This window comes from Nuphar pumila, chromosome 16 (genome assembly GCF_984573655.1).
Source record: "Nuphar pumila chromosome 16, dmNupPumi1.hap1.1, whole genome shotgun sequence".
Lineage (NCBI taxonomy): Eukaryota > Viridiplantae > Streptophyta > Magnoliopsida > Nymphaeales > Nymphaeaceae > Nuphar > Nuphar pumila.
Genome location: NC_143264.1, coordinates 49,849,960 through 49,870,388, shown reverse-complemented (window position 1 = coordinate 49,870,388; position 20,429 = coordinate 49,849,960). Strand labels below are relative to the sequence as shown.

Below are 20,429 nucleotides of genomic sequence, written 5' to 3'. Positions count from 1 at the left end.
CTTCATCCAGCTACCCTCAAGCCTTGTTTCAGCCATCTTGTAGCCTCTCCAGCTACCTCCTTGGTGGCATCCAACAGGTGCACTTCCAGCCAGTACACCACCACAGCTTCCAACCTCCCACCTCAAGGTTCAGCTGCCAGCCGACTCACCTTGACAGTCACCATCACAGCAACAACCAGCCTCTCTTGGAGCCACCTTCAACCTACGGTTCCAGCAGGCTTTGGAGTAGCATCTACCCCTTTGAAGCCTCCATTGTTGCAGCTCTTCTTGCTGCATCTCCATCCAGCCAACAGTCACCAGCAACTTCTTTCTTCGTGACAGCCACTGCAGCCACCACATAAGACACCAGCCACGGCTCCTCCTCCACGCCCAGTAGCACCAGCTGGCTCCTCCTCGCTTCCAGCAGCACCAGCCGGTTCCTCACACAGCATACCAAAGGAAACGCCCACCACTTGCTGCCGTAGCCTCCATTGCAAATATCTGCTCCCAGCCCATCCGTTGCAAGGTAAGGCCCTTGTCTCATTGGTGCTTGTTTGATATTCCTCTTTCTTCGTACTGTTATGAATGTTTTTTCTTTTTTCTTTTTTTAAAACGTAATATAAAAATCAGTTTAAGACTGGGTTTTTGAGTTTTTCTATTTTTTATGTCAAGGCCATCTAGGTGAGGGGATCCATCCGATGGATGGATTGGGTCCCTCTCACTTGCAGCCAACATCAAATGAATGTCATCCCCCTGATTTTTTTATTTTTATTTTTTTTATTTTTTTCTCATAGTTTTAAATATATTCCATGTCTTTCTTGATGTTACATTTATTTCGTTTTATTTTTTTAGCTATTTAGTATGATCTCATTGATAACACATAATTTTGATTTTAGGCACATATTTCAATTATTATTTTATGCATAATGTTTCACTAATAAATCTTTGTATTTTTAGTGTAAATACATCTACGTGTCTGTGATTCCATGCCAAAAATCTGGATTATTTTGGGTTTTTAAACCCCTTTGAACAAATCAAACTCTAAATCGGGTTTTCTGCTTCTCTGAACTTCCAGTTTCTACTTTAGCAGACTTTAACCTTCGAAACCACCCTTGTGGAAGAACCGGATCATCCTCCAAAAATCACATTAGATTTATAATTTAATCTACTAGTGATCTGGAAATTTTTAGGTTTTTACAAGTAGTTTTGACCTTTGAAAAAAATCGGATTTCTCAGACCTCTGGGAAAATATTGATTTTCTTTTGTCAGGGTATAGACATACCTTAATGCTCTGAGTACATCCAATCTGTAACCTTTCTGAAAAAACTTTCAACATGAAAGTTGTTCCTAACATAATTTCCTATCATTTTACAAAATTTGGGAATTTTTGGATCTGTTTCATTATTTTTCCCGGATTTTCCCTTTCTGTCTAACAGATTCTAATGTCCAGAAATCTCAGAGATTTAGGTCTCTGATAACAGCATGACCTTTTCCAAACCATAATTCGAATTCCAAGGGTGTCAAAATATCAAATATTTTTCTGTTTGTCAGGGACATTGTCCCACAATTTCAACCTTTTTCCCATCATTCTTTTATTTTTCCCATGTTTTCTACCGAAACCTGTCTGTTTTCCCTAAATCCTAGAGTCGCCGGATTCCGATCCGACTTGCCGGAGTGGCACAGATCCGACCATAGGTCAAAACCAGAAAGTGTAAAAGTAAAAAATCTTTGAATTACTGTCCTCTGTCACCCCATAAAATTTGGGAAATTTTTATGGAAATTTGATATCCTAAATCCCCTTTAGAATCAACATTTTAGACAAAAATCACAAAATTTAGGGTTTTTATTTGAATTTGCATATTTGAAAATACAAAAAAAATTAGATTTTCGAGCTCCATTATGTTTATAGGGTTCTTTTAGGTGTCCATGCCAAATTTGGTTTAATTTCAAGTTCATTTGCTCCATGTGTTAGTTTATCTTTAAATTCAGAAGCGAAAATCAGGCGAAAATCAAGTTAAATTTGATTTTTTATGATATTTTGTCATTTTAGGGTTTTATCATGTACAGAAGCATGTAGAATCATATTAGGGTTAATTTTAATCTCATTTGCATTTCATATTTTTCAATTTTGCAAAGTTTATTTCAGAAAACCCTGGTTTCAAGGCCATAGTCTTGTTATCAGGGGTATTTTGGTCATTTTGACCTAAATTTCGAAATTTCAATTTCTAATTCTCCAAAATTTCATGCATATCATCATATTTTATCATATTATGTTTGATTTATTTCATTTGATTTTCAAAATTCCAAAATTTACAAAAATTCTTTCAGAAAACCTTGATTTCAAGGTCATCAGGGGTATTTTGGTCATTTTGACCCCAATTTCGAATTTTCAAGTTTATTTTCGAAATTTATTCATTATTTATCATGTTTATATCAAAGGGGGTATGAATTTGGGTTTATATCTGAATAATATCCGATAATTTCCCATATTTTCGGATAAATTCAGAAAAACCTACATTTTTGTGCTAACCTTGTTTTCTATTTTTGCAGGAACATTCAAGAAGAAGACTTAGTTATTTCATTTATTTATCTTATTCAATTCAATGTAAAAAGCAATGTAATATTTGGAATAAGAGTTACATTTTCTGCTTAGAATAGGACTGCATTGCATATAGTTTAATTTCTGCAAATTTCAATATGTGATGTATGATTCATGCATAGTTATTTCAAATTCACTATGGTTTACACGAATGGCACATGCACAAGCTCTTATGGAGTTTATAAACTCGGTGAGATTCGTATTTATGGCCATAGTCAGAATACAAAGAAAACCAAGATTTATGATCTTCATATTAGCCACATTCAGCCTACACTCTTAGGCTAACTTCAAAAATGCACTGCATTTCTCAATGTTTCAAAAGGATTTCCCAATTCCTCAATGAAATTCCCTTTTCAAATTTATATTCATTCATTCATATCATTCAAATTGCATTATTTTCAAACTCATTTACCAATTTTAATTTCAGAAAATTCAATTTTCTCAAGAATTTCCAAGTCTTTCTCAGGATCTGATTTTCTCAAAATCCTAAGTTTTCAAATGACATTTCAAAGCATTTCCCAAGTTCAAATCAAGATTTTCCTATGTTTTCAAATTCTCAAATTTCAAAAACCCAAGTTTTCAGAAATTCATTTTCTCATATTTCCAGTTTTCTTGAGAATTCATTTTCCATCTCAAAAGTCATTTTCCAATGAATTTCTTAGATTTTCTCAGAATTCTCAAATCCATTTTCTCAGAAAAGCAATTCAAAATTTCAAAATCGATTTTCTAAAGTTCAAATTTTCCTGAGAAATCACTTTCCAATGCAAATTTCTGATTTCCAATAAAATTCAATGATTTCCCCAGGAATTCCATTTTCAAGCATTTTCCAGTAATTTTCTAAATGCATTTCAATTTTCCAAAGCAAACATCATATTTTCTCAAACTTGCATTTTTCAAAATTCCATAGCACAAGCCTGATTCTTTGTGCATTCTAGGAAAAATAGAGCATAATTTAGATATTTGAGTCAAGTTAAAGCACGTAATTGATCCTTGGTTCAATTACCCCTGGTAAAGACGTCAGGAACGGTTGAATCTCGTACCGACAGGCGGATCCCATTCCATAGAATTTTCCCGCAAATTTTCAAAACGGAGGCGAGTAATTTTCAAAACTTTGGTCGAGTTTGACTCACGAAATTCGTTTCTTTCTCGCAAGGGAGGGGAAAAATTTTGCGATGATAACACTTTACCAAGTTCATCTCAGAATACTTGGAAATTTCCAAATCAATTTTCGAAAAGAGCATACATCCTTGCATTGCACAAGCATGATTCTTTGTGCATTTAGAGTTAGAATAAATTCTTAGATTATATTTAGGCAAAGCAAAAGGCGTAGATTCGATCCTTGGTTCGATTACCCCTGGTAAAGGCGCCAGGAACGGTTGAACCTCGTACCGACGAGCGAATCCCGTCTCTCCAATTTTTCCCGCAATATATTTCAAAAACGGAGGCGAGTAATTTTCTAAATATTTTCAAATCAAGGTCAAGTGAGACTGCGCAAAATAGTTTCTCTTCTCTCTTTCTTTCTTTCTTTTCTCTTCTCTTTCTCTTTTCTTTCTTTTATTCTTCTCCCTTTAAAAAGGAGGAAAATAGAGGTTAGAAAAGGAAAAGAAAAGGAAGAGAGAGAAACCAAAGGACAGAGGAAAAATTTTGCGATGATCACAGTTTTGGCGACCGAGATGGGACCCGTCTCCATCTGGTCGAATTATGCCTTTGCTTTGCTCTTATATAATCTAAGTCTTTATTCTAACATATGTCAGCTACATTTTTATGCAAACCTTAGGAGCCTAGACTCTGTCCTAAGCTGACATCTTTGCATATAGGATCTAAGTATGGTTTAGTAGGACCATATTGAGGATATTATCCATGTTCACATTAGATTTAGGTTTTAAATACAACTCTCCTCAATTTTAGGGATTGAATGCAAAACAATGTATGCAAGTGTATGCTTCTTCTCATTTAAATCTATCTCTTTAGGACTTGCATTAGAGCCTTCTGATCTTATTGCATGTTGATCATATTTTGAAAACATCCCTACCTATATTTGTCCCGATCTTCACGTTGCTGGGCTGTCTCACTGAACCATAGTTTGGGAGAGAGCCTCACAACTGGACCACTTATTTGGGTTCGCGCCCCCTACCACGTACCTAAGGGCCATAGTCCGAGGTATATCGGTAGGTGCTCAAGGATGTTGGAAAGCCTTTACCTTAGAACCGGAGAGATATTTTATGCCACGTACTTCGAGCTTCGGCTTGAGTATATCGGCGTACCTTGATGGAAATCAGATGATCTAAATCTTAGAGTTAGGATTAAGATCCTATTTGCCATTTCAAATATTGCATATAGAGTCAGCTTTAGGGAGTGTTGTTTGTGTATCCTTGCTTGTATATCTATGATTGTGTGATATTTTATATCTTCCTTATATTTTCGAAAATCCTGGGTATATATTTCAAAATGTCCTCTTTATTTTTAAAACCCAGGTGTATTTTTCTTTATCCTTTTCTTCTTTCTATCCTTCTAAAATTTCTTCAAGAATTCTTTTGATCCTGCCTGCAAGTTCTTAAAATTTTAAATCCTTACCATTTATTCTCAAATTCCATTTTTTTCTTTTATTTTCTTCTGTTTTTATGTTCTTGTTTATATTCTCATAAAAATCTCTTTCCGTCAAAGAGATATCCTTTTCGAAATGGTATTTTCTTTCATATTTTAGTTGGTTACTCTCCCTCGTAGAGTAAACAGCGCAATTGTCACAATACTCAATCCCAAGTAATGGGATACAATTTTTTCCAACATAAATCCTCTCTCTTGTCAAAACTTCTCCAAAAAAGTTTCTTTGATCTAAAAAACCTCCACTTTTCTCTACAGAGAGAGTTGATATCTGAAAATGGTCACGACAAGAGCAGGAAAAGAAATAGATCCTCAACTCAGCGACAGTGAGGCGGAAGAGACGAGCTCTCCCAAATCGGCCAGGGGACAGGGTCAGAACAAGAGAGATGACATCGACCCCACTATGTATGATATGTTCCAAAAGATGATGGCGAGGATGATGTCGGAGCAAGCCGAGGCCAAGCTGAAAGAGGCAGTTCCTAAAAGCAAGCTGAGGAAGAAGCCTGTAAAGAAGCAAGTCAGAATCATCAGGAAGAAGGTACAGCCAGACACTACTTCTGAGGAATCAGAGTCAGTCGAGGAAGAATCAAAAGAAGAAGAGCAGATTGTGTACAAGCAGAATCCTCCAAGGCAATCCGTAAAAATAGCTGCAGAAGAGCCTGAATCCGTCAATAAGCCCAAGTCTGGAACTCCAGCAGAGGACCTAATGAGCAAGCAGATGAAGGAGATGAATCGAGCTATTAAGGATATTCAAGCCAAGGGTAAGGGCAAACAGACCTACACCGGCGAAGATTTTTATGATGGTCTAGATGGAGATGATAACCTGGAGAATCTTCCTCGTAAATTTCTCAAATTTGATGGAACTGGTAACCCTAAAGCCCATTTAGCCACATTTTATGCAGAGTGCATCCGTTTCAGGAAAGACAACAGGGCTCTGTTCATTTGCGTTCCCCGCAGTCTGGAGGGTGTAGCAGCCAGATGGTATGCTGATCATGTGAATCCTATCGAACTATGAGAGTTCGATAAGGTAGTAAATTTGTTCATCGAGCGCTTCTTATTCAACACTGAAGCCTCACCTACATTAAATCATCTTTACAACCTGAAGCAAGGAGAGAATGAAAGAGCAGGTGATTTTATTCACAGGTGGAGAAGCACCTGTAATAAGATGAAGGTACCCATTCCAGAGGAGCACGCATTGCAGGTGATCCTCAACAATTTCTCTCAGCCCATAAGAAGCCTCATCGCCACTTCCCCGGCGAAATCCTTCATCAAGTTAATTGAGCGAGCTGAATGGCTCGAAGCAGGAATAGAAAGTGGGCTTTACGAGGGTACGCCTCTGGTCAAGAATGTCCAAGACCAAAAGAAGAAGGCGCAGTTTGCTCATTTAGTTGATGCCTCCTGCAATAATCTTGGCAGTAGCAGCAAAGGAAACAAGAACAACAGTAGCAGTGGTCCAAGAGTAGAGCAGGGCAAGGGGCAGAAGGAGAAATCCTTTAAAAACAATGACAAGCCGCTTCCAATTGGCATCCAACAGAAAGGGGATCTTCAAGAGAAGCCCAAGTACATCAAGTGGGAGAAAGATCGAGTCTTCACTCCTTTAGATCAAACTATGGAAGTAATTCTGGATTACCTGTTAAAGCACGGGATAATCAAACTCCCTAAAATAGCGGATCCTCCCGTAATCTTGGGAAAATTCAAAGATCGATTCTGCAAGTTCCATAGAGCAACGGGGCACGACACAAAACACTGTTTCATCCTCAAGCACATGATACAAGACTGCATTGACAGAAGTGAGTTGATCGAGGACGAGGAAGAAAAGCAGCCAGCAGTCCTGACAGAACCATTCCTGGACCACTCAAAGAACTGATAAAGCCAAAGTTCTTGTTTGCTGTCGTCTCTTTTTGTCAGTTGTCTTGTAGGGGCTAGTAAGCCCAGTCTTCTATGAGTCCTTTCCTTTTTCAAGTTCTTGTAAATATTCAGTTGTTATCAAACCTTTTGCTTCTCAATGAAATGTCAATTTTTCTTTATATCTTTGATATTCAAATACTTCCTTCTTTCGCTATACTGAGGCATTTAAATTCCTGTTCTTTCCAGAATGCGGGACAATCCTGACATCATTCATGAGAGAAATGATATTACCTATGAGGGCTTTTTCAAAAATCATGAAATTTTAATAAAAAAAAAATCTCGTTATGACCAAGGAGTTCAAATATTTCTTGGTCCGACCTTTGACAAAAAATCAACCCTCGTGTTGATCATGTCTTCAAAAATAAGTTTTTCAAACCATTATATTGAAAGATCAACCCTTGTGTTGGTCTTATCTTCCAAAATGAATTTTAAACTTTTATATTCAAAGATCAATCCTTGTGTTGATCTTATCTTTCAAAATGGATTTTTAATCTTTATATTCAAAGATCAACCTTTGTGTTGGTCTTATCTTTCAAAATGAATTTCAAATCTTTATAGATCAACCCTTATCTTTCAAAGTGGATTTCAAAACCTTTATATTCAAAGATCAGTCATTGTATTGATCTTATCTTCCAAAATGGATTTCAAATCTTTTTTATTCAAAAGATCAACCCTTGCGTTGGTCTTATCCTCCAAAATTGATCTCAAAACTTTTCAAAGTTCAACCCCGACGTTGTTCTTATTCTTTAAAATGGGTTATAAATCATTATATTCAAAGATCAATCATTGCATTGGTCTTATCTTCCAAAAATGGGTTTTAAATCATTATATTAAAAAATCGACCCTGTGTTGGTCTTATCTTCCAAGATTGGTTTTTAAGCATTACCTTCAAAGATCAACCCTTGTGTTGATCTTATTATCAATTTCGAACTGTTATTTTTAGAAATTAGATCTATTGTTGATCTTCTTCTTCAAAATTAGGTATTCAAAACCATTGCCTTCAAAAATTAACCCTCATGATGATCTCTCATGTTTGGTTTAAAGGATCAGATCTCGCGTTGATCATTCTTCTTGTGGTGGATTTTCTTCCCCCAAAATGATTTCTCATTTATCTTTTAAATAAACATTTTCCTTCCAAGATCCCATATGCAGGCAGGATCAGAAAAACTCCTTTTTCTCAAATCTTGTAAATCTTCAGTTAATTTTGATATCTTTATCAGTTTCATTCATTTTATTCATATTTTTATCAAGTTTACATCAATTTTATCAAGTTTTATCAAGTTTATCAAATATTTTCTCAAAATTCCATTAAATTTTATCAATTCCCTTCCCTTTCAGGTTAAGGGATAAACCTGATGCCTCTTTCCCATGAGGTATTTTCTAAATATTCTTCACCCCCCTTTCAGGTTAAGGGATAAACCTGACCCTCGTTGTCCGAGGTGTTCCCGCTCAGGTTAAGGGATAAACCTGACCCTCGTTGTCCGAGGTGTTCCCATTCAGGATAAGGGATAATCCTGAGACCCCTTGTAGGAGCAACAACGCTACCTATGAGGATTCTTTTGTAAATACAAGTTTTGCCAATCTTTATTGATTTTCTAGATTTATATCAATTTGCCTTCGCTAAATTTTCTTAAAATCTATTCTGTTCCCATTCAGGATAAGGGAAAATCCTGAGACCCCTCGTAGGAGCCACAACGCTACCTATGAGGATTCTTTTGTAAATACAAGTTTGTTAATCTTTGTTGATTTTCTAGATTTATATCAATTTCCCTTCATTAAATCTCTTTAAATTCTATTCTTTTTTCCATTCAGGATAAGGGATAATCCTGAGATCACTCATAGGGGCAACCATGCTACCTGTGAGAATTCTTTTTACAAAAATAAATCAATTTCCCCAAATGTTCTACACTTTTTTTCAAAGTTCTATATCCTTTTGTCTTCTCAAAGTTTATTCTTTTTTCCCCGTCACATACCTGTTCCATCTAAATCATAGATCATAAATTCTAAATCTTGTCATATCCCTTCTAAATTCAAGTCTGAGGTTATCTCTTTATAAAATCTTCTATCTCCCCTTCAGGTTAAGGGATAAACCTGAATCATTCTTTTCCTAAATTCTCATCAAATGTCTATTGCATTTCCCCTTCAGGTTAAGGGATAAACCTGAATCATTCTTTTTCTAAATTCTCTTCAAAAATGTCTATTCTATTTCCCCTTCAGGATAAGGGATAATCCTGAAACCCCGGCCATGCTTCTTGCTTCAATCTCTAAATATCTTAAATAGGCCAATCTCCTTCCCGATTCTCGGTTGGAAAAACCTGGTGCTCGCACTGGTTATTTTGCTAAAGTTTTTAAATCTAAAGATCAAATTCAGTCCTCGTATTGGTTGTCTTTCAAAAGTCTCAATCTTAAATCAGGACGTTAAAAATTAAATGAAATGTCCCAGCTACTTCGCTGGTCGTTAAATGATTAAATGAAATGTCCCAGCTACTTCGTTGGTCGTTAAATGATTAAATGAAATGTCCCAGCTACTTCGCTGGTCATTAAATAAAATGTCTCAGCTACTTCGCTGGTCGTTAAATGATTAAATGAAATGTCACAGCTACTTCGCTGGTCGTTAAATGATTAAATGAAATGTCCCAGCTACTTCGTTGGTCGTTAAATGATTAAATGAAATGTCCCAACTACTTTGTTGGTCGTTAAATAAAATGTCCCAGCTACTTCGCTGGTCGTTAAATGAAATGTTCCAACTCATTCGTTAGTCGTTAAATGAAATGTCCCAGCTACTTCGCTGGTCGTTAAATGAAATGTTCCAGCTACTTCGTTGGTCGTTAAATGAAATGTTCCAGCTACTTCGCTGGTCGCTAAATGAAATGTCCCGGCTACTTCGCTGGTCGTTAAATGAAATGTCCCAACTACTTCGCTGGTCGTTAAATGAAAGGTCCCGGTTTTTACTGGTCGTTAAATGAAATGTCCCAACTACTTCGTTGGTCGTTAAATGAAATGTCTCAGCTACTTTGCTGGTCTTTAAATGAAATGTCCCAGCTACTTCGCTGGTCATTAAATGAAAGGTTCCAACTACTTTGCTGGTCGTTAAATGAAAGGTCCCAGTTTTTACTGGTCGTTAAATGAAAGGTTCCAGCTACTTCGCTGGTCGTTAAATGAAAGGTCTCAGTTCACTGGTCAAAATATCCAAAATCATAAATTGCAACTAAGGGTCGCATCAAAATCTATATTGAGTAAATATTTCACATAGAAGTCATAAAAACTTTGCCAATTTGCTAAAAATATTTGTTGATTTCCAAATAAATCTTACTGCACAAAAGAATTACCTCGGATTACCTCTAGTATTTTCTTCATAAAAGGTGAAACTCTTTGGGAAAAAGAGGTAAAATTCAAATCTTTTTCCTGTTGATCAACCAAAAGGATGAAAGAAATATCCTCGGTATGATTAGTGAAATAAATATTCGATGACATTGAAAAGCCGGAAGCGAATTGATATTGATCATAGCTATGATGCATGTTTAAAGACGATTTCCTGGCAATTAGACTGTGGAAATATCCTGAGCCATAAAAGAATCCACTTAATCCATATCACCTTATCCAGTTCAAAGCTGCGATCAAATATCGGCAAAAGGGATCTCTCAATTTTTGTTGAGATGAAGGCGAATTAAGCGAGTAGACCCCCGGGGCCAAAAAAAGATTTGAAACATCTCCAAGATGACGGAGTTTGTGACGGATCCTTCTAGGGAAAGTTCGGATCACCGTCGAGATGAAGGCGGATATGATGGACCTACCGACAAACCCTAAATGATATTTGATTTCAGCTATCATCTAAAGACCTTTGAGCCAATATCATATATAATCCCTGAGAAAAAGAAGGATCGAAGCATCTCCGAGATGAAGGAGTTTGCAACGTACCCTTCCCTGAAAAAGAGAGAAAAGTCAGGACATCTCCAAAATGAAGGATGATGTAAAAAGCCTGAAAAAAAAAAAAAAAGCCCAATGACTCAAAAAGAGTGCAAGAAGATCATCATGAGAAAACACTCAGATATCAAACTGCCTAAATTGCCAGAAATCATCATTTCTTATGCAAAATATCTTTTATCAATGTCTTTTCACTACTTGTTTTTTTACGAAATTGAGAATATTTGTTCTCTTCTTATATCAAGGAAATGGATAGCTTCCTTGAAGAAAATCATCAGCGTTAAAATTTTGAATTTGACTCTTAAGACCGAGAAGTTAACCTCGTTGGAGGAAATACTCTAGGTAAAAAAAAAGGAATATCTTTGCACACATATATACATTTTTCAAGCGGTGAAGTCAACTATAAATTTATCTTATTGGCAAAATTTTCTAGATATTCTAAGAATGAAATAAGTAGTCAATATCCATTTTGATGCAACCTAGCGTTGTTCATATCTTCTAGAAGAGTTACCCCATTCAGTTGAAGTATCTCTCCTGTCCTATCACGGTTTCAAGAAATCCGTATGGTTGTTCCCACTCAAGTTAAGGGTCAAAACCTGTACTTCCTGCGAGAGGTCATTAAATTCAAAAGCCGATTTAGTCTTAGCAATGAGACGTCCAAGTTCATCCCTTTTTCAAGCTCCAGGGAACCCCATTTCCTTCCTCCTTTCGCGAAACCCTTTTCGGATTTGTTCGTTCAAACTCCAAAGGTCCCATCATGGTCTCTTCACTCGAGGATTTCGTATGGTCGTCCCCTTCAGGTTAAGGGTTAAGCCTGAACCTCGTGCATCGAGGTATCTTCCTTTTTCAGGTTTGGGTTAAACCTGAGTCTCGTTCTAAAGAAGTTTCTCGTTTTGACGAGGTGTTTCCTCCCAAGTCCCATCATGACTCTTCTCATCAAGGAGTCCACGCTTTGTATATCCATCCGGAATAAAATCCTACTTGTGCTTCATCTCATGAGACATTTTCTCAAAAATGTCCCATCAAAGTCCTCATATATTCCTTTCCCCATTCAGGTTATTTTGATATATCTTCGTCCCATCCAGGTTAAGGACAAAACTTGAGTCATTTCAAAAGATTGATCTTGTCTTGCCCACGAGACTTGATCTAAATTCTTACCTTTCATCATTTCGGGATCATCGCCCAAAGTCCCATCACGATTTCCTCATCTCTATCATTCAGTCATATCATGGTCGAGGATTTCGCTCCCCCAAGCCATTCAGGATAAGGTATTAAGCCTGAAACCATGTCTTTCAAATAAATTCTTCCACACCCAGTTCAGATCTGTTGACTGGGGCATTTTTCAAAATTTGGAGTGTTTTCTTTGCCACTAAGCTCGGCTTTCAACCGACTTAGTAGCAAAGAGGGGCATCTGTGAACACCCCAAATTTTTCAAAATCTTTTAAATATTCCCTTTTTGCCCTTGATATCATTTTCTGAGAAATTAAGCCACTTTTTGAATATAAATTCCAGTTCATTTCTCAAGTTTTACTGAAATTAAATTCATTTTATATGTTTAAATTGATTTCGGATCTCGGTCCATTGTCCAGATCCAAATCTGAGTCTCATTGTTCAAATTTTAAATTAAAATTATAGAAAATACCAAAAATAGCCTTTAAATAGCTCGGATAGTCCATTCGACATCCGTTTGGATCCATCACATTGTATTTCTCGATTCGAGTGCCAAAACTCGAACATTTTCTCAAAACCTGGGTCCAAACCCACTTTCTGAAGAAATTTCTCCAAAATGGTCTGAAATTCTCGGAGAAACACTCTTTATAAATATTTCTCAGAAAAATACAAAATTTTAGTGTTTAAACTTTGTTTGTTTAAAATTTTAGTTTTTCTACTACAAAATACAAAAAATGGGAAAGCAATACAAAAATAAAAAAAAAAATTTGAAAAAAGCAAATGGTTTTAAAACTTAAAGAATGGAATTTTTGCCAAAAACCTCCTTTTAAACATTTTTTTACAAAAGATTTTTCAAAGGGGCCTTCTTTTGGAAATTTGGAAAAGAGGCAACGACCTCTTTCCCGCGCATCCTCCCTCTCACTTGCCGACCCTTCATCTCCAAACCAACTTCTTCTCCCTCAACCCCTGATCTTCAACCACCTCCCTCTCTCGAAGGATCCTCTTCCCCTTTAAGAGGAGAGCACGTAGAAGGATTCAGGATCCGTGATTCACCTCCCCATTGGCCTCCTGAGCCTCTTCCCCTCCTTCCCTTTTCTATTCTGAACATTTTTCCTTGGTCCGGAGAAAATTCTGCAGCAGAGTCTTCTTCTTTCTCCCCTCCTTCAGAATATCTGCAAGCCCACGATTGAAGCCCCAGCAAATCAGAAACCACTCAGAAATCCTATCTGTGGAAGGCCATTTCGTTCAGCTGGGCTTCCAATCTTAGCAGTAATAGAAAGCCAGAGCAAAGCTACGGCATCACCAAGTTTCATCAGTATCTCCTTCCCCTTTCTTCAGAATCGCTGCGAACCAGGTGAGTGCTCTTCTTCATTTCCTAGTTTTCTTTTTTTTTACTCTATTTTTGGGGTCACCATTTCATCGCAACATCGATGGCGTCGAATTGCTTATGCAATCTCGGCTCATCTCTGTGCAACAACAATGGAATAGATTAACTCCAACATTTTTTATTTATTATTTAATTTCGTTGTTATCGCCCTTTCTTTTCCATGATAGATTTTTGACAGTGTTGTATATTGTAACTCCAATTTATATCCTGTTTTACTTTTGATCCCCTGTCTTATTGCAATTCCTGCATTACATCCCATTTTCAATTTAGTTTTGATAATTAAGTCTGTGATTTTTTTTTTCTCTTTCTTCTTCTTCTTCTTTTTCTTCCTTTTATCTTCTATTGATTTTCAAATGTCATGTTTGCTTTTTCCACCAATCTGGATTTCTGGTTTTGATACGCAGTATCTGTGTATCACCCACATTCACTGAAGAAATGCATCATTCACTTGTCTCTATTAATTCATTTCATTAGCCGACTTCATTCATACATTTTTTTTTTATTTTGTTTTCTTGTTTTGTTCCTCCCCTTTCATCGTATTGCTTCCATTTTCCTTCTATTCCCCTGTTTAATTTCTGTAATATGGCATGGGTATATGGGTTCGTTACGATCTTTTTCATTCATGGTTGTATTTTTTTTTTTTTTTACCTGCATAGCTTAGCCAATGTCTTCATCATGGGTGTGTTTGGCATCCTGTCCAGTTTTTTTTTATTAGTTCCTCTTTTATATATACATATAATACAATTTACCTCTTCTGCGTTTATCATGTAGTTCAATATCGCATAATATCGTTTATGTTTGGTTTCCTTTTTGTTTTGATAGCTTTGGGAACATCATATATATATCGGATGCATCTGATCATCATAATTTACATTATATCCATCCCTGTTGATATTGCTATTTAAGGTTTTTTTTTTATCAGTAACGTTCTGTTTAGTAATGAAGGGATCTTCCTCTTATTTGAGTTTATATCCTCATTGGTTCCTCATCCCTCAATTCCATAAGACATACCTGCATACCATACAATGTAAATCATATAGTTGTTATTTATTAGTGTGTTTATACATCCGATTCACCTTTACAGTTATCTGAGAAAGCCCAATATTCACTGCTCCCCATTTTCCTGCCATTTCTTCATCAGCATCTCATAAATTATATAAGCATTTCATTTTTTTTCATTTTTTTTTCTACCCTTTTTCAAGTTTATTATGGTTATCCTCTTCACCGTATACATCTGTGGATATCCCTATGAATGTTACAGTGGATCCACACCTGCAACCTCTACCTGTTAACCATGCCTTCACCACAAGACATACCTCTTGTAACGCTATGGATTCCTTGAAGTCTCTTCTGCTTCTGCTGTGAGTATCTCAGAAACCTTTGGTAGATTGAGAAAACAGGGCAGAGCAGCCTTCATGCTTTGCACTACTGCAGGTGGCCTTGACCTTTCAGCCATAACAGAGGCATTGAAAATTCTTGATTCTTACATGATTGAAATGGATGTACCATCCTCCGACCCTTGGGCAAATGGGTCAGTTCTCCAGACAGTTACTATGCAGGCTCTGGTTAAAGAAGTTGGTGTCCATGGCTTAGTTGTGCCAAATGTTCCTCTAGAAGGGATTGAAATTCTGAGAAAGGGAGCCGCTAAAAATAGCATTGACTTAGTGCCATTGATGACACTTACTACACCAAAGTATCAAATGGAAGCCATTGTTGATGCTTCATAGGGGTTCATATGCCCTGTGAGTTCAATAAATGTCACTGGTGTTCACACTTCTGTAAGTTTATCTGTTTTAACTCTTTCGTATGACATAAAAGAGGCAATAGGTAAAATTGTGGTTGTTGGTTTTTGCATCTCAAAGACAGAGCATATGTCTCAAACATCAGCATGGGAGGCCACCGACGTTATTGTGGGAGGCGCAATGGTAAAAAGGTTAGCTGAAGCAAGATCCCCTGAAGAAGGACCAAAGAATTTGCACATCTTCACTACATGATTGTATGATTAATAATTTTTTTTTTTGTCATCATCTCCACTAGCCCCATCATAATCCCCAGGTAAATCAGATTCTGAGGGAATCAAACCAAGAATGGCCGTGATATCCAGCTATCTCTCTGACAGAAATTGCAAGATACTTCTGCAACAAATCTTGATGTGCACAAGCTTCCAGCCTGTGTCAACTGGTGGGCAAAAGTTACGCAGCCATGGAGGCTGCAGTCAATATCAGGTTGTGACTTAAGCAAGACAACAAGCAGTTGCCTTTGCCTTCGTGATGTCTGAGATCACCCAGCATGCGGTCTGTAATAGGATACATCCTATATTTTTTTTTTTTACCACCTACAGCAATGTCGAGCATTGCTGTAGCTCTCTTTGCATAGGAAAGTGCCCTACTCCATTCCACCATTAGCGCCAGCAGCACCTTGCTGCGCCCTTTGCTTGCTACAGCATCTACTTGCTGAAATACAACAAGCACTCTGCATTTAGTCACCTGTATTTTAGTGACATACCTATTCATTTAGGCTTAGCAACCTTGCCGAATGTTATGACACATAACATTTGTTAAGTATAGGCGCAATCACTGACATTCACCTGGTATACCCTTGCACCTTATCTTTCCCCTGAAGTTGCAATAGCATCTTGTTGCAATCCACCTTACCTTACCATAAACACATCACCGGTCTTCTGCCATCATCACTTCAGCACTGCAGCATCACATCTGTAGCGGTTTGCAGTATACTGCAATTACAGCAAAATCTTGTCTTCATCATCATATCAGCCCTCTGCACACTCACCTACCTGTCATTTTACCTCTCTCTGCGCTTTGCCACCCCTGTCATTGATTATTTTTGCTGCTACAGTATTATTTGCAGTAGCCTGGATATAATCAGCTCTTTTTCACAACACACTTACATTTGCCACCTGTGTATATCCCCTTTGGCTATCTCTCATATCTCTTCAGGCCTATTGTTCCATTCTCCACTTCATATATACAGTATATCCTACTACATTTCCCTTCAATATTTCATTTACCATCAATCACCCTTCTCCATCATTCTGCTGTATTTTTCACCATACCCCTTTAGCATAGCCTTCACATAGTTGCTGCATGTTCCATTCACTTACCCCAATTCATCTACTCAACATTCATACCACGTATATATATATATGTGTGTGTGTGTGTGTGTAAACACATTAATGGCTATCTTTCCCTAGCTTAGGCTGTCAATATTATTTTCATCCAGTATTAAGCATAAAGTAGGTAATGTGAATATCTCATTACTTACATTTCTGAAATTCATGTGATATGTGCAAATTCTCTTACTATTTTTGTTTTTGCAGGAAATGGATGGAAAATATCATTATTTAGAATTGTATATTTGATTTCATGTATTGTAATAGCTAGATATAATGAGAATTTACATTTCCGGCTTTAGATAGAATGAATGAGCATTGTAAAATACTATGAATTACTTGTTTTCATGCTTTTGCCTTTATTTCTCAAAATCTCACATGGGTGAAACACGAATGGCACGTGCACCATTTCGTAAGGGGTAAATTAATCCTAAGTTGATGATCCACACCAATGGCCATAGTCAGGGTGTGGACAAAATTTAGTATTTTTATCTTTTATGAAATAACACTGGATCCACATTGGATCCGTTTTCAAAATTCATCATATTTACTCAAATATTTTCTTCTTTTTATCAGAATTCAACTTAAAATTAATTCAAAATATATACCAATGGCCATAGTCAGGGTATATTGAGAATTAATTTCATTTTAAATTCTATAAAAGCACCAAATGTGTTTCATTCTTCACCTGAATTTAAATATAGATTATTATATAATACATTCAATGACCATAGTCAAGAATGTATTATATCTTCAATCTTATTTTGATTCATTTAAAGAATGGAATAGCTTTTCAAAACCCAATTTCAAAAATTATTCAAATTCATTCATCATTTAGGATAGAACTGCATCATATTTTCCAAAATTCCTTCTTCAAAACTCCAAGTAATGTAAATATCTTCCTCAATCTATCTTCAATCCCTCTCAAATCCAATTCATCCTTTCATTTTTCGAAATTCTATTTTTAATCTCAAAGTTCAATCCAACTTTGAGATTTCAAGTTCATTTTTATATATTCAAATTCAAATCAGATTTCAAAGTTCAAATTGACTTTAAAATTTTAAATTCATTTTTCAAAAGCTCTAATCAAACTCAAAGTTCAAATTAACTTTGAGATTCTTGATTCATTTTTCTAAATTTCAAATTCAAAACTTCAAATTTAAGGTCCAAATTGACTTTGGGATTCATCTGTATATTCAGAATTCATTTTCCAAGTTCAAATCTAACTTGGAAGTTTTTGACTCATCTTCTGAATATAAACTCCAAATCCATTTTAGGATCCAATATTCAACACAGTATTCAACCTTCACATTGGATCTCAGACTTCAGATCCAATTTTGTTATAGGATCGAGAATCCAACTCTACATTGGATCTCAGACTTCAGATCCAAATCCATCTTAGGATCCAGAATTCAACTTTACCTTGGATCTCAGACTTCAGATCCAAAACCATCTTAGGATCCGGAATCCAATTCTATTTTGAATCTTAAACTTCAGATCCAAAATCCATTCTAGGATCCAGAACCCAATTCTACTTTGGATCTTAGACTTCAGATCCAAATCCATTCTAGGATCCAGAACCCAAATTTATATCGGATCTCAGATCTCAGATCTTAAATCCATCTTTAGATCCAATTCCAATTCCATTTTCAGATCTCATCTGAACTCCCTAAATCCATTCTATTCTTAAATACCATTTGATTATCTCAGATCCATTCCAAACTTCAAAAAACTAAATTCAATTCCATCTCAAGTATTCATTTCCCTTCCTAAATCCAAAGTTCAAATTCAAAGTCCCTTTCTGACTTTAAAATTTCATTTTCAAAAGTTTCAAATCATTCTTTCTCATTTATTCTTCCAACTCTAATTTACTTCAAAGACTTAGAACTTCTTTGATCTATCTCAAGTTCTAAGTTAGATTCAATCCTTTCTTCACTCCTTTACCAAGTTCATCTCAGAATACTTGGAAATTTCCAAATCAATTTTTGAAAAGAGCATACATCCTTGCATTGCACAAGCATGATTCTTTGTGCATTTAGAGTTAGAATAAATTCTTAGATTATATTTAGGCAAAGCAAAAGGCATAGATTCGATCCTTGGTTCGATTACCCCTGGTAAAGGCGCCAGGAACGGTTGAACCTCGTACCGACGAGCGAATCCCGTCTCTCCAATTTTTCCCGCAATATATTTAAAAAACGGAGGTGAGTAATTTTCTAAATATTTTCAAATCAAGGTCAAGTGAGACCGCGCAAAATAGTTCCTCTTCTCTCTTTCTTTCTTTCTTTTCTCTTCTCTTTCTCTTTTCTTTCTTTTATTCTTCTCCCTTCAAAAAGGAGAAAAATAGAGGTTAGAAAAGGAAAAGAGAAGGAAGAGAGAGAAACCAAAGGACAGAGGAAAAATTTTGCGATGATCACAATTCCACATCAACCATTTCAGAACATTCATTCCTCCCACAAAGCCATATAAATCCATGCTCTAGTGAGGAACTAAATCTCCAACATCAGGTAATGGTTCTACATCAGGATCAACCTGTATCTCAAAAGATGGATATCTTCTCGCTGCTTAACCAAGTGAGTGTACCAGTTGAGAATGTAAAAACTCAAGTTTTTCCGAGAAGATTCCTCAAGAAAGAGACCGGTGCGGAGGAAGCAGAAACCTCTGAGGCAGCAGAAGAGCGGGCTAAAAGCCTTCAGAAGCCAATTACAGCGCTCTCCAACATTTCCATCTTTGAATTAACCCATGATTCTCCTAAGCATCGGGAAAAGTTGGATGATCTATTGAGAAAGATCAAAGTAAAGCCGGGCACTACGCCCGAAGACATAGCGCATATTGTAAATCAGACAATGACCAATGCGCCTATTACCTTTTGAGATGAGGACCTGCCAAAGCCTCATTATTTTCACAACAATGTGTTGTACATCGTAGTCAGGACCAGGGGCATGACTGTCCCGCACGTACTTGTCGATGGAGGCAGCAGTTTAAACATTTGCCCAAAAATGACAGCAAAAGCCCTGGGATTGAAGGAAGAAGAATACATGCCTGATCCTATTACCATCTATGGCTTTGACAATCACGGGCAGACTACAAAGGGCAAGATCTTCCTGGAAATTTTTATCAACTATTCAGTGCATACGGTATTATTCCATGTTGTCAATGTGCCGCCAACTTACAATCTTTTGTTAGGACGAACATGGATCCATAACGCCAATGCCGTTCCATCAACCCTCCACCAGTGCATCAAGTGGTCCAAGGGCGGAATGATTACCACCATTCTGGGTGAAGACCCTGAAGAAAGGCTGCCACAGCCTATGATTCCCCGTCCGACATTTACAGCTGATATTCCTAGCATCCGAGAAGCAGATGAAATCAATCTCAGTGAGAGCTTAGAGATGCTGAAATTAAAAGATGTTAAGGAAGAAGAGAACGTTGCAGCCACGGTCCAATGGCAGGGACATTGTTTCTTCAAGTTAGGAGGATGCATCAATTATGCCTCCTTCAAAGATCATCCCTTATTTCCTCAGTTTTACAAAGCCAGAAAGGGATTCGATCTGTTGATAAAACACGAATATCAGTCATTCCAAGGCATGGGGGAAAATGAGGACGGCATAATAGAGCCTATCATCTCAGTTCAGCATGCGGACAACTCAGGGTTGGGGTTCACCGGCCAAGATTCCAACCAGAAAATAATATTTGTCAGAGGAAGCAAATGAAGAAGATGATGCCTTAGTTTT

The 20,429-nt window shown here is 36.8% G+C and overlaps 1 pseudogene; it reads left to right on the top strand.

Moving 5' to 3' along the window:
* Window positions 1-14,983: 14,983 nt before the first annotated feature.
* LOC149813232 (tryptophan synthase alpha chain pseudogene) lies at window positions 14,984-15,562 on the top strand (annotated as a pseudogene).
* Window positions 15,563-20,429: the final 4,867 nt, after the last annotated feature.